The 9,927-nt window shown below is 42.0% G+C and overlaps 1 long non-coding RNA gene across 1 annotated transcript; it reads left to right on the top strand.

Moving 5' to 3' along the window:
- Window positions 1-717: 717 nt before the first annotated feature.
- LOC109201276 (uncharacterized) lies at window positions 718-6,791 on the top strand. Its single transcript, XR_002061306.2, has 4 exons — window positions 718-748; window positions 1,000-1,077; window positions 2,370-2,456; window positions 6,705-6,791. It is a non-coding gene; the product is annotated as an uncharacterized LOC109201276 (long non-coding RNA).
- Window positions 6,792-9,927: the final 3,136 nt, after the last annotated feature.

Here is a 9,927-nt window from a genome sequence, read left to right as displayed (position 1 = left end):
ATCGGCATGATGATGCTTCATGACAGTGGAGTTTACTGGTGTGAGTCCAGAGAGGGTCCCATCAGTAACATGGTTAACCTGACAGTCACTGGTAAGCTGAGTGTGTGGAGTTAGTGTTGATGAAGCTGTGTGTAAATGGATGAAATGCTGTAGTTTGTCTCTGTGTTGAGGTGGATCAGTGATCCTGCAGAGTCCTGTCCTCCCTGTGATGGAGGGAGATGACGTCACTCTGCTCTGTAAAACAAAGACCACTCCCTCCAACCTCCCAGCTGCTTTCTATAAAGATGGCTCCCTCATCAGGAAGCAGCCTACAGGTCACATGACCATCCAGCATGTTTCCAGGTCTGATGAAGGCCTCTACAAGTGTGACATCAGCGGTCATGGAGAGTCTCCATCCAGCTGGATCACTGTCACAGGTGACACACTCACCTGTCTGTGTTTCTGCAGCTTTCAACATTCACAATGTGACGACAACTTAATGACTGTGTTTGCTTTATTTTAGACAAACACACCACCACACCTCCACCTACATCCACACCTCCACCTACATCCACACCTCCACCTACATCCACACCTCCACCTACATCCACACGTCTACCTACATCCTCCTCTATCTCTACACCAACCTCGCCTCCTGGCTCTCCTCCTGTTCTCTCTGTGTTGTCATGTGTTGGATCAGTCTGTTTTGTGGTTCTACTGGTGTTACTGGCTCTGCTGGTGAGACGATGTGTTCCCAGGAAACCTGAAGGTTAGACTCAAATGACTGCATTTGAGTAGTTTGGGTTTTGATAAGCTGCAGATTTTTTTTACATTTATATATGTATTTTATTTTCTGTGCATATTTTTACATGCGATGTTTGTGCAATTACATCATATTGTTACACAACTAGCTCACATTTTACACATTACATCATTTTTTTCATTTTTGTTAGAATGAAGTTCTATTTACACTCTTGACAGTAAAATATTTCACTGTTAAATTTGCAATCAATTCAACAGCTCACGATGAACCTGCAGAAGATGACAACATGCAGAGAGATGTGAAAATATCACATCATCAACAGCAGATGAACAGAGGTAATATTGGGTTTTTGGGTGGTCACAAAATTCTTGAGTGTTTGCAGAAAAATGATTTAGAAAAAAAAGAATGAGAAGATGTCTGAATGTAAATGCACCTTGTAAGTAACATTAATTAAAACTGGTAAGTGAAATTAAAACTGTTGGAGCTCCAAAACAGTCAAACAGTACACAACACAGCAGAGAGGTCCAGTACAAGGACTCCAATTAGCTGAGGCAAAGCCTAGCAGACAGCTAGCAGCTACAGCTGCCTATGACTCTGTATCGTATTTTCCGGACCATAAGGCACATTGTTGATGAAAGGGTCTGTTTTCATAAGGCTCACCAGATTATAAAGAGAATTAAGCGAAACAAAACAGTCAGATAAGTCAAACTTTACTCAGCTCATTCTTCTTGCTTCCTCCACTTCTGTACCATTGATTCATTAATGCTGAATTCTCTTGCAGCTTCTCTATTCCCATGTTGTTGCAGTATATTAATGACTAACCTTGTATTTTGGATGGATTATCTCAGTTGTTCTCCTGACTGAAGTTTGGTCCGTTTACAGCATCCTACCATGCGATTGCATTTGTCCCTAACAATCGGGAACCTTCATGTTAGATTTTATCAAGTGGAAAAAAAGTTAGCGTTTATCCTCCAGCTTCACCGTGGTAATGTTATGCTAACATAGCTGTGTCGTTAGTGATCACATAGCACATCACTATATACCAGCTAGTCCAACTTCAGTAACCCTACAAACGTCTCCACTGTTTAGTTTTCTTTGTTCATTTATGGTGGAAGTGATAGCAGAGCTGTACGTTTTCATTTTTTTCACAAATCTCTCAGTCAGAACATGCTATATCATGTTTCGGTGGAAACTAGCGAGCTAACTTCCTACTAACTTCTAACTCCGTTAAATGTAATAAATTTTGTTTTCATGGGTGCCTGGATTTTAAACTTAATTGTTACACCTGGTAAAGCAGCATTTTATTAAAGATGAAAGAATCTAGACAGCAGTCAACCGTATCTTCTTTTACTACAGTTTAAACAGGTGAGATCTTGATATATCAAGAAGGAACCCTCTCTTAATTTATTTCCTTTGTCCAAACTGGATCATTTTAATCACTTAGTCTGTAAACTCTCACTCTGTGCTTGCTGAGCATTGTTTTTGTGTGCTGGCCTTTGTGTTTGTTATCTGTGGTTAGCAAAGGCTAACACCTCTGCAGTTCTATTTCCTGTTTATGATTAAAAAAACATGGAATTTTAAACATTTAAAATTCCATTTATGTCAGTGACGTTGTTTGTTTTTCCAGCTGCAGTTTGCTCATCAGTGAGAACAGAAGACGTCTATTATGGAGAAATCATCATCAAAGACAAGAAAACCAGATCAAAGACGAGAGGTACAGCTGCACTTCTTTGTCTCATGTTTGCTGTCAGTTTGACCCAGTAAGCAGCCTAGCAGCAGCATTTTAAAAAACATGCAGGGGATCTAGGAAATATTTACTGAGTGAAGAAAAAAGAATACGAGAAGTTGATACAGGAGTGGAACTCAGTCCTCGGTTTCCCAGTATTATTCAGCATAAAAAACCCTCTTTATTTCAATAAAATTACACAAATAATCAATCTTTAAAAAATTACACAAATATTGGGACTAACAACATTTAAGATTTAAGATATGAGCATCATCACAATTAATACATGTATCTCACATCCACCACATCAAGGTCCATATGCTTCTTCATGAGACTTCCTGTGTTGAATATATGCTTCAGACTGTCCACACTGACTTCGCCTCCCTGATGTTCACTTGCCCATTTGTTTCCAACCATCTAACACTATTTTCAGCTCTTTTACTCCATTGTCCAAGAAGCTTCTTGGAACATCAACAGGTGGGAACAACGCTGAGACTAATAACAGACTGAGACAAACGAAGCAAACCTGAACACAATGTACACAGGACAAGAAACTACCAAAATAAGATAAGAAATTACTAATTGAGAATCAGACTAAGACAAAGACAGGGGACAAAACACAGAGTCAGGAGATGGAAACAAAAACCTGAGACTTGACACCAAGACAGAAACAAGACACAGAAACTAATTTATTAATAAACCAAGAAATACTACAGCAAGGGCACAAAACACTGTTACAGAAAATATTACTGTGATTCAGTAAAAGGACTAGATGTTGTAGTCCCTGATAATGCATTGCTTTAAATGGCAAGAGTCTTGAGGGATGGCTGTTATGAGGAAAGGCAGCCCAGAAACTTTACCATCAGCACACTTCGTTGTGTGCCTAAACTTTCGGTCTTTTACCCAAGCCAACCTGCCATTTTTCGCACATCATCAGTAGTGGACCTTGGATTCATCGGGTGTTTCGGACATTATCGCTAGACAACCTCATCCAAGGAGGCCCTGCCAGGGTTGATCAGGCCCTGGAGTGTGTGTCACTGGTTTAGTTAAATTGTTATTTCTCTTATTCTTTCTTCTGTTTAGTTTTCTACAGTTTTTTTTCTCCTATCTATTCACTGCAACTGAGAATTAATAGTAGAAGTAAGACAAAAGGGACAAGATAAGAGAGAGCAGAGAGGAGAGCCGGAGGGTGCCTCCCCGCCAGATTGGGCTGTACGCTCCACCTCCCCACTGCCTCCCAGAAAAGGGAAGAAGAGCAGAATATTTTCTTTTCTCTTGTGGTCAGCTGACTGCCTTAGCTGCCCAAGTGATGTCAGCCCTTTTTAGCCAGTGACTGGTCCTCTCAGCAGTGTTAACTAATTCTCTTATAGCCTGCTGTTGTGCCTGTCCTCTGATCCCAATCTCTCTAAACAGTTTTGCTGTTGTACTGGCAACAAAGCCCTTGCATCCCACTTCCACTGGGCGCACCTTGATCTTCCAGCCTCTGTCCCCTGCCTCAGCTGCATAGTTGGCATACTGCAGCTTTTTGCGCTCAAATGTTTCCTCAATTGCTTCCTCCCAAGGTACCATCAGCTCAATGACGTATGCAATTTTTTGGGAGTTAGACCAAAGGACGAGGTCTGGTTGCAGAGTAGTTGTTATGATCTCTGTGGGAAAAATTAGCCTCTGATCCAAGTCCACTTCTGCCAATCCCTGGCAACCGTCAGCGGGCCCAGGTCCGGGGTTGAGGGGCTTGCACTCATCTTTCTCAGCTAGACACCTGAGGACCTGGTTGTGTCTCCATGTGTATCTGCCCTAAGTAAGGCTAGTCCTACAACAAACCAAGATATGCTTGAGTGTGGCTGGGTCTGTACACAGGGGGCAGGATCGGTCCTTTCCAAACCAGAGCTGCAGATTTGTTGGGGAAGGTAGCACATCATTTGTCACTCGGATGATGAAACTTAGTCTATTAGACTCCATTCCCCAGATTTCACTCCATGAGAGTTTCCTCTTTTCCACACTTTCCCAATTCATCCAGCAACCATGCTTGGCCAACGCTACGGCTCTGGCATGTCTGGCTGTTTCCTCCTGTTGTTGCACCTCCTCCGCTACCATTTTCCGACGTTTGGTTACAGATGCCTGTTGCCACCGAGGTGTTACTGCTCCAAGACCAAATCCTCCTCTGCCCTGTTGGATGTGACCCACCACGTCACGATGCATAAGAGAAGATTTGGCCTGTAGCACAGATGTGACTGGGGTCCACTTCCTCCCCGTTGCTACGGTGGGAGCAGTGCCTCTCACTATTGGGTCCTGTGAGTGATATCTCAAGCCTCTCTTTTGCACATTTAAACTCCTCAACCAGACTAGGGATAGGCAATAACAGTATCCCGTCGCTATAGAGTCCAATGCTGCTGAGGCATTTCGCAAGTTTGAGCCACTTCTTAACGTAGGAGTTCACTAGCCTCTCTAGTCTATTGGCATGATTGAGTGAGACCTCAAAGGCCACAGTAGTCTGGGTAACAACCCAAACTGGAAGCACCAGAGCTTCAGTTTCCCTGGGAGTGCAGTGTTGTTAATCCACTTGAGGTCATTAGCCAAGTTCTTCCTTTGTTGTTCTACTTGCCACGTGTCTTTGAGGTCTGCATTATACCACCATCCCAGGCTCTTTATGGGCTTCTCTAAGACTGTTACAATTTGTTCTCCACTGGTATAGAATTGCTCAGCTGTCAGTTTTCCTTTTATGATGGAGATGCTGTGAGATTTACTTGGCTTAAACTCCATTCTTGCCCATTCTATGTTTTCCTGGAGCTTCTGTAGCAATTGCCTAGTACATGGTTTTGTTGTTGTAATGATGGTCATGTCATCCATGTAGGCTGTAATGGGAGGAACACAAAGGCCACTCTTGAGTTTCTAACCTCCCACTACCCACCAAGATGCCTGCATGACCAACTCCATTGCCATGATATATACCAGAGGGGAAATCGTGCAGCCTGCTATAACTCCAATTCCCAGATGCTGCCAGGCTGTGGTGGTGTTCTCAGCTGTCACACAAAACTGTAAATCCTGAAAGTAGGTCTTGACCAATCTTGTGATGTGGTTTGGTACGCTGAAATAGTTCAAGGCCATCCACAAGATCTCGTGCAGAACTGACCCAAAGGCATTGACAAGGTCTAAAAAGACCACCAGAAGGTCTCTTTGTTCTTTCTTGGCAGTTTGAATCTGGCACCATGACAGATCTAATCTTAAAAGTAGAGATGTTGTCTGTCTCGTGAATCTAATCTGGGACCTTGTTCCACAGAACAGGGGTTTTTCCTCCCATTCTACTTTAAAATATGATTTGGAACCATGAGTCAGCCAGCAGCCCAGATGTGTCTGCTATCTGGTTTTGACCCCCATATGGTTGTTATCTGGGTGAATGTGTTGGCTATATGAAGTGTATAAAGAGAAAACTGTAAGACAATGGGTACTTTTGTCTTCTTAAAGGCCTGTATGTAAAACCACAACAGCTACTTCCTGTTATATTCAGTCTGTTCTTGTAGTCTGAGGCTGATGAGACTTTTCACCACAGAGAGCTCTGATTTGCCCAATGACAGTTTTCATGTTGTGAGAACTTGTTTGCTTGGTGCTCTGCGGTGAAGTGTGTCAGACTGCACTTACAGAAGGTGGCATTTTTGTGGTTGTGAATGTTCTTCTTCGCACAATCACCTACCAGTTCTCTGCAATCATTTCATGTTTCTCAGCAAATGTGTAAAGGAGTGGGAAAAAACTCTGAAAACTTGCTGCTAGTCACAAATGGTAAATGGCCTATATTTGTATAGCGCTTTACTAGTCCCTAAGGACCCCAAAGTGCTTTACACATCCAATCATCCACCCATTCACACACTGGTGATGGCAAGCTACATTGCAGCCACAGCCGCCCTGGGGCGCACTGACAGAGGGGGGGCTGCCAGACACTGGCGCCACCGGGCCCTCCGACCACCACCAGTAGGCAACGGGTGAAGTGTCTTGCCCAAGGACACAACGACCGAGACTGTCCAAGCCCAGACTCGAACCGGCAACCTTCCGATTATAAGGTAAACTCCCAACTCTTGAGCCACGATCGCCCCGCAGAAGAGAGCAAAAGTGATGATTAATGTCCATTCAATGAAAAATAAAATAATAAAATTAAAATTGTTTTGCCACATCTGTAGTGTAAAATTTGAAAACAGCACTGTTGCTGTTGCATCTGTTGTAATTTGCGTTTGCTTTGTTCTGCAGAAAGTGATCCAGCTGTAATTTACTCAGCAATGAGAACTGAAGATGTTAACTATGGACAAATAACTGTCACACGGAAAATAAAAAGAGGTACAGCTGCTGTTCAGAAAGAAATATATTTTTTTACTTGGAAAGTTGCACTTTTCCTTTTAAGTACAAATTAAATTGTGAAGTCAATGAAAAATTAATTTTAATTTAATCTAACTTGATTTAAATTACCTTAAACAGAAAACGGGATTTTGTTCAAGTGGGTCAAAAGCTACAGTGGCTTGCAAAAGTATTCGGCCCCCTTGAACTTTTCCAGATTTTGTCACATTACAGCCACAAACATGAATCAATTTTATTGGAATTCCACGTGAAAGACCAATACAAAGTGGTGTACACGTGAGAAGTGGAACGAAAATCATACATGATTCCAAACATTTTTTACAAATAAATAACTGAAAAGTGGGGTGTGCGTAATTATTCAGCCTCCTGAGTCAATACTTTGTAGAACCACCTTTTGCTGCAATTACAGCTGCCAGTCTTTTAGGGTATGTCTCTACCAGCTTTGCACATCTAGAGACTGAAATTCTTGCCCATTCTTCTTTGCAAAACAGCTCCAGCTCAGTCAGATTAGATGGACAGAGTTTGTGAACAGCAGTTTTCAGATCTTGCCACAGATTCTCAATTGGATTTAGATCTGGACTTTGACTGGGCCATTCTAACACATGGATATGTTTTGTTTTAAACCATTCCATTGTTGCCCTGGCTTTATGTTTAGGGTCGTTGTCCTGCTGGAAGGTGAACCTCCGCCCCAGTCTCAAGTCTTTTGCAGACTCCAAGAGGTTTTCTTCCAAGATGGCCCTGTATTTGGCTCCATCCATCTTCCCATCAACTCTGACCAGCTTCCCTGTCCCTGCTGAAGAGAAGCACCCCCAGAGCATGATGCTGCCACCACCATATTTGACAGTGGGGATGGTGTGTTCAGAGTGATGTGCAGTGTTAGTTTTCCGCCACACATAGCGTTTTGCATTTAGGCCAAAAAGTTCCATTTTGGTCTCATCTGACCAGAGCACCTTCTTCCACATGTTTGCTGTGTCCCCCACATGGCTTGTGGCAAACTGCAAACGGGACTTCTTATGGTTTTCTGTTAACAACGGCTTTCTTCTTGCCACTCTTCCATAAAGGCCAACTTTGTGCAGTGCACGACTAATAGTTGTCCTATGGACAGATTCCCCCACCTGAGCTGTAGATCTCTGCAGCTCGTCCAGAGTCACCATGGGCCTCTTGGCTGCATTTCTGATCAGCGCTCTCCTTGTTCGGCCTGTGAGTTTAGGTGGATGGCCTTGTCTTGGTAGGTTTACAGTTGTGCCATACTCCTTCCATTTCTGAATGATGGCTTGAACAGTGCTCCGTGGGATGTTCAAGGCTTGGGAAATCTTTTTGTAGCCTAAGCCTGCTTTAAATTTCTCAATAACTTTATCCCTGACCTGTCTGGTGTCTAAATCCAATCGAGAATCTGTGGCAAGATCTGAAAACTGCTGTTCAACCCTGTCCATCTAAACTGATTGAGCTGGAGCTGTTTTGCAAAGAAGAATGGGCAAGGATTTCAGGCTCTAGATGTGCAAAGCTGGTAGAGACATACCCTTAAAGACTGGCAGCTGTAATTGCAGCAAAAGGTGGTTCTACAAAATATTGACTCAGGGGGCTGAATAATTACACACACCCCACTTTTCAGTTATTTATTTGTAAAAAATGTTTGGAATCATGTATGATTTTCGTTCCACTTCTCACGTGTACACCACTTTGTATTGGTCTTTCACGTGGAATTCCAATAAAATTGATTCATGTTTGTGGCTGTAATGTGACGAAATGTGGAAAACTTCAAGGGGGCCGAATACTTTTGCAAGCCACTGTATACTAGACACAAGCAGAATAGCTTTGGTTGAAATGTGGAAAATGCAGGATAGCACAATAGATATGCTAAGTGGAGGCATCCATTTTTTACCCTTTGAGTATGAAGCGGAAAATAATTAATAATTATTATTAATCATTTTAAACAAGGTGCTTAATCATATTGGTTACAAAAAATAACTAAACCAAAATCCAATAACGCCGTCCCAATCCTAATATTTTAGTAAACTTTGCTGTAGTACACAATGTGCATTACCTGCTGCAATACCATTTGCCACACAGTGGAAAATGAGAGTTTAGCACAAATTAACAGACTAAAAGTAAATCTACTGCTGCTGTTACTGTACTGAAGCATGGCTGCTTTATTTTACACATAACCTCAGCATTTGAGTCAGTAGATCTGAACATTTTTATCAACAGCTGTTTTGAATCATATATTTTAGAAATAAGCTGTTTCGTCAACATAAATAGCATATCATCAGCTCACTGTAGCTGTGATGCACCACAAGGTTCAATTTTAGGTCCTCTTTTTTTTTCTATGTGCACTTAAGTAGGTCATTTTCACCTACCTATGCCTCGTTTTATCATTACACCACTGTGCACCACTGTTCACCTTTGTTCTCCAAAGTCTCACTGCTCGCCCACACAATGAACACAATAGAGAGAGAGAACGGGAGAGAGAAGGACTTGACTTTGAACACAACTTCATTAACACCACATTAAAAAACAAAAACCACAAAAAACTACCCTAATACAAAGTTGCTACTACATCATCAGCAACATCAATATGCACTAACCATTTACTAACCCTAAACCAACACCTTGATGCGTGCTCAATCATCCAGGGAAGTAAATCCCAAAAAGTTGATTCTGTTCATCTGGATGTAGCGTTTTCAGTGGGAGAAACGTTTTGTCACTCATCCAAGTGACTTCTTCAGGCTCAGTTGACTGCTGGCTGGGTAAACCTGCAGTCAGGATCTTTTTCTTTGAATGGGCAAAACATTACATGTATAATGGCTAATTTACACTACTACTTTTCAGTTTTTATGTGTGGAGGAGTGAATGTGAGCTTTATAAACTGTGAAGAAAGGTGGGACTGAAGGGGTTGAAGTCCCCAGAGCTTACCTCTCATTACATGTTAGAGTGGATAAAATGTCTTAACATCGAAGGTCTTATGTTTACAGTGATACAAAGTGCTATAACAGAGTGTATCTTTATGTGCTTTTGCAAATAGTAAATCATTAATCAATAGTAAATCACATTAATTTTGTGCATCCTCTTTTTTATCCCTTTGTGAAACCATAAAGGTATTAACAGTAGATTTACTTAT

Source organism: Oreochromis niloticus, linkage group LG3 (genome assembly GCF_001858045.2).
Source record: "Oreochromis niloticus isolate F11D_XX linkage group LG3, O_niloticus_UMD_NMBU, whole genome shotgun sequence".
In the NCBI taxonomy this organism is placed as follows: domain Eukaryota; kingdom Metazoa; phylum Chordata; class Actinopteri; order Cichliformes; family Cichlidae; genus Oreochromis; species Oreochromis niloticus.
The sequence above is the reverse complement of the archived record's forward strand: the minus strand, read 5'-3'. Positions and strand labels throughout refer to the sequence as shown.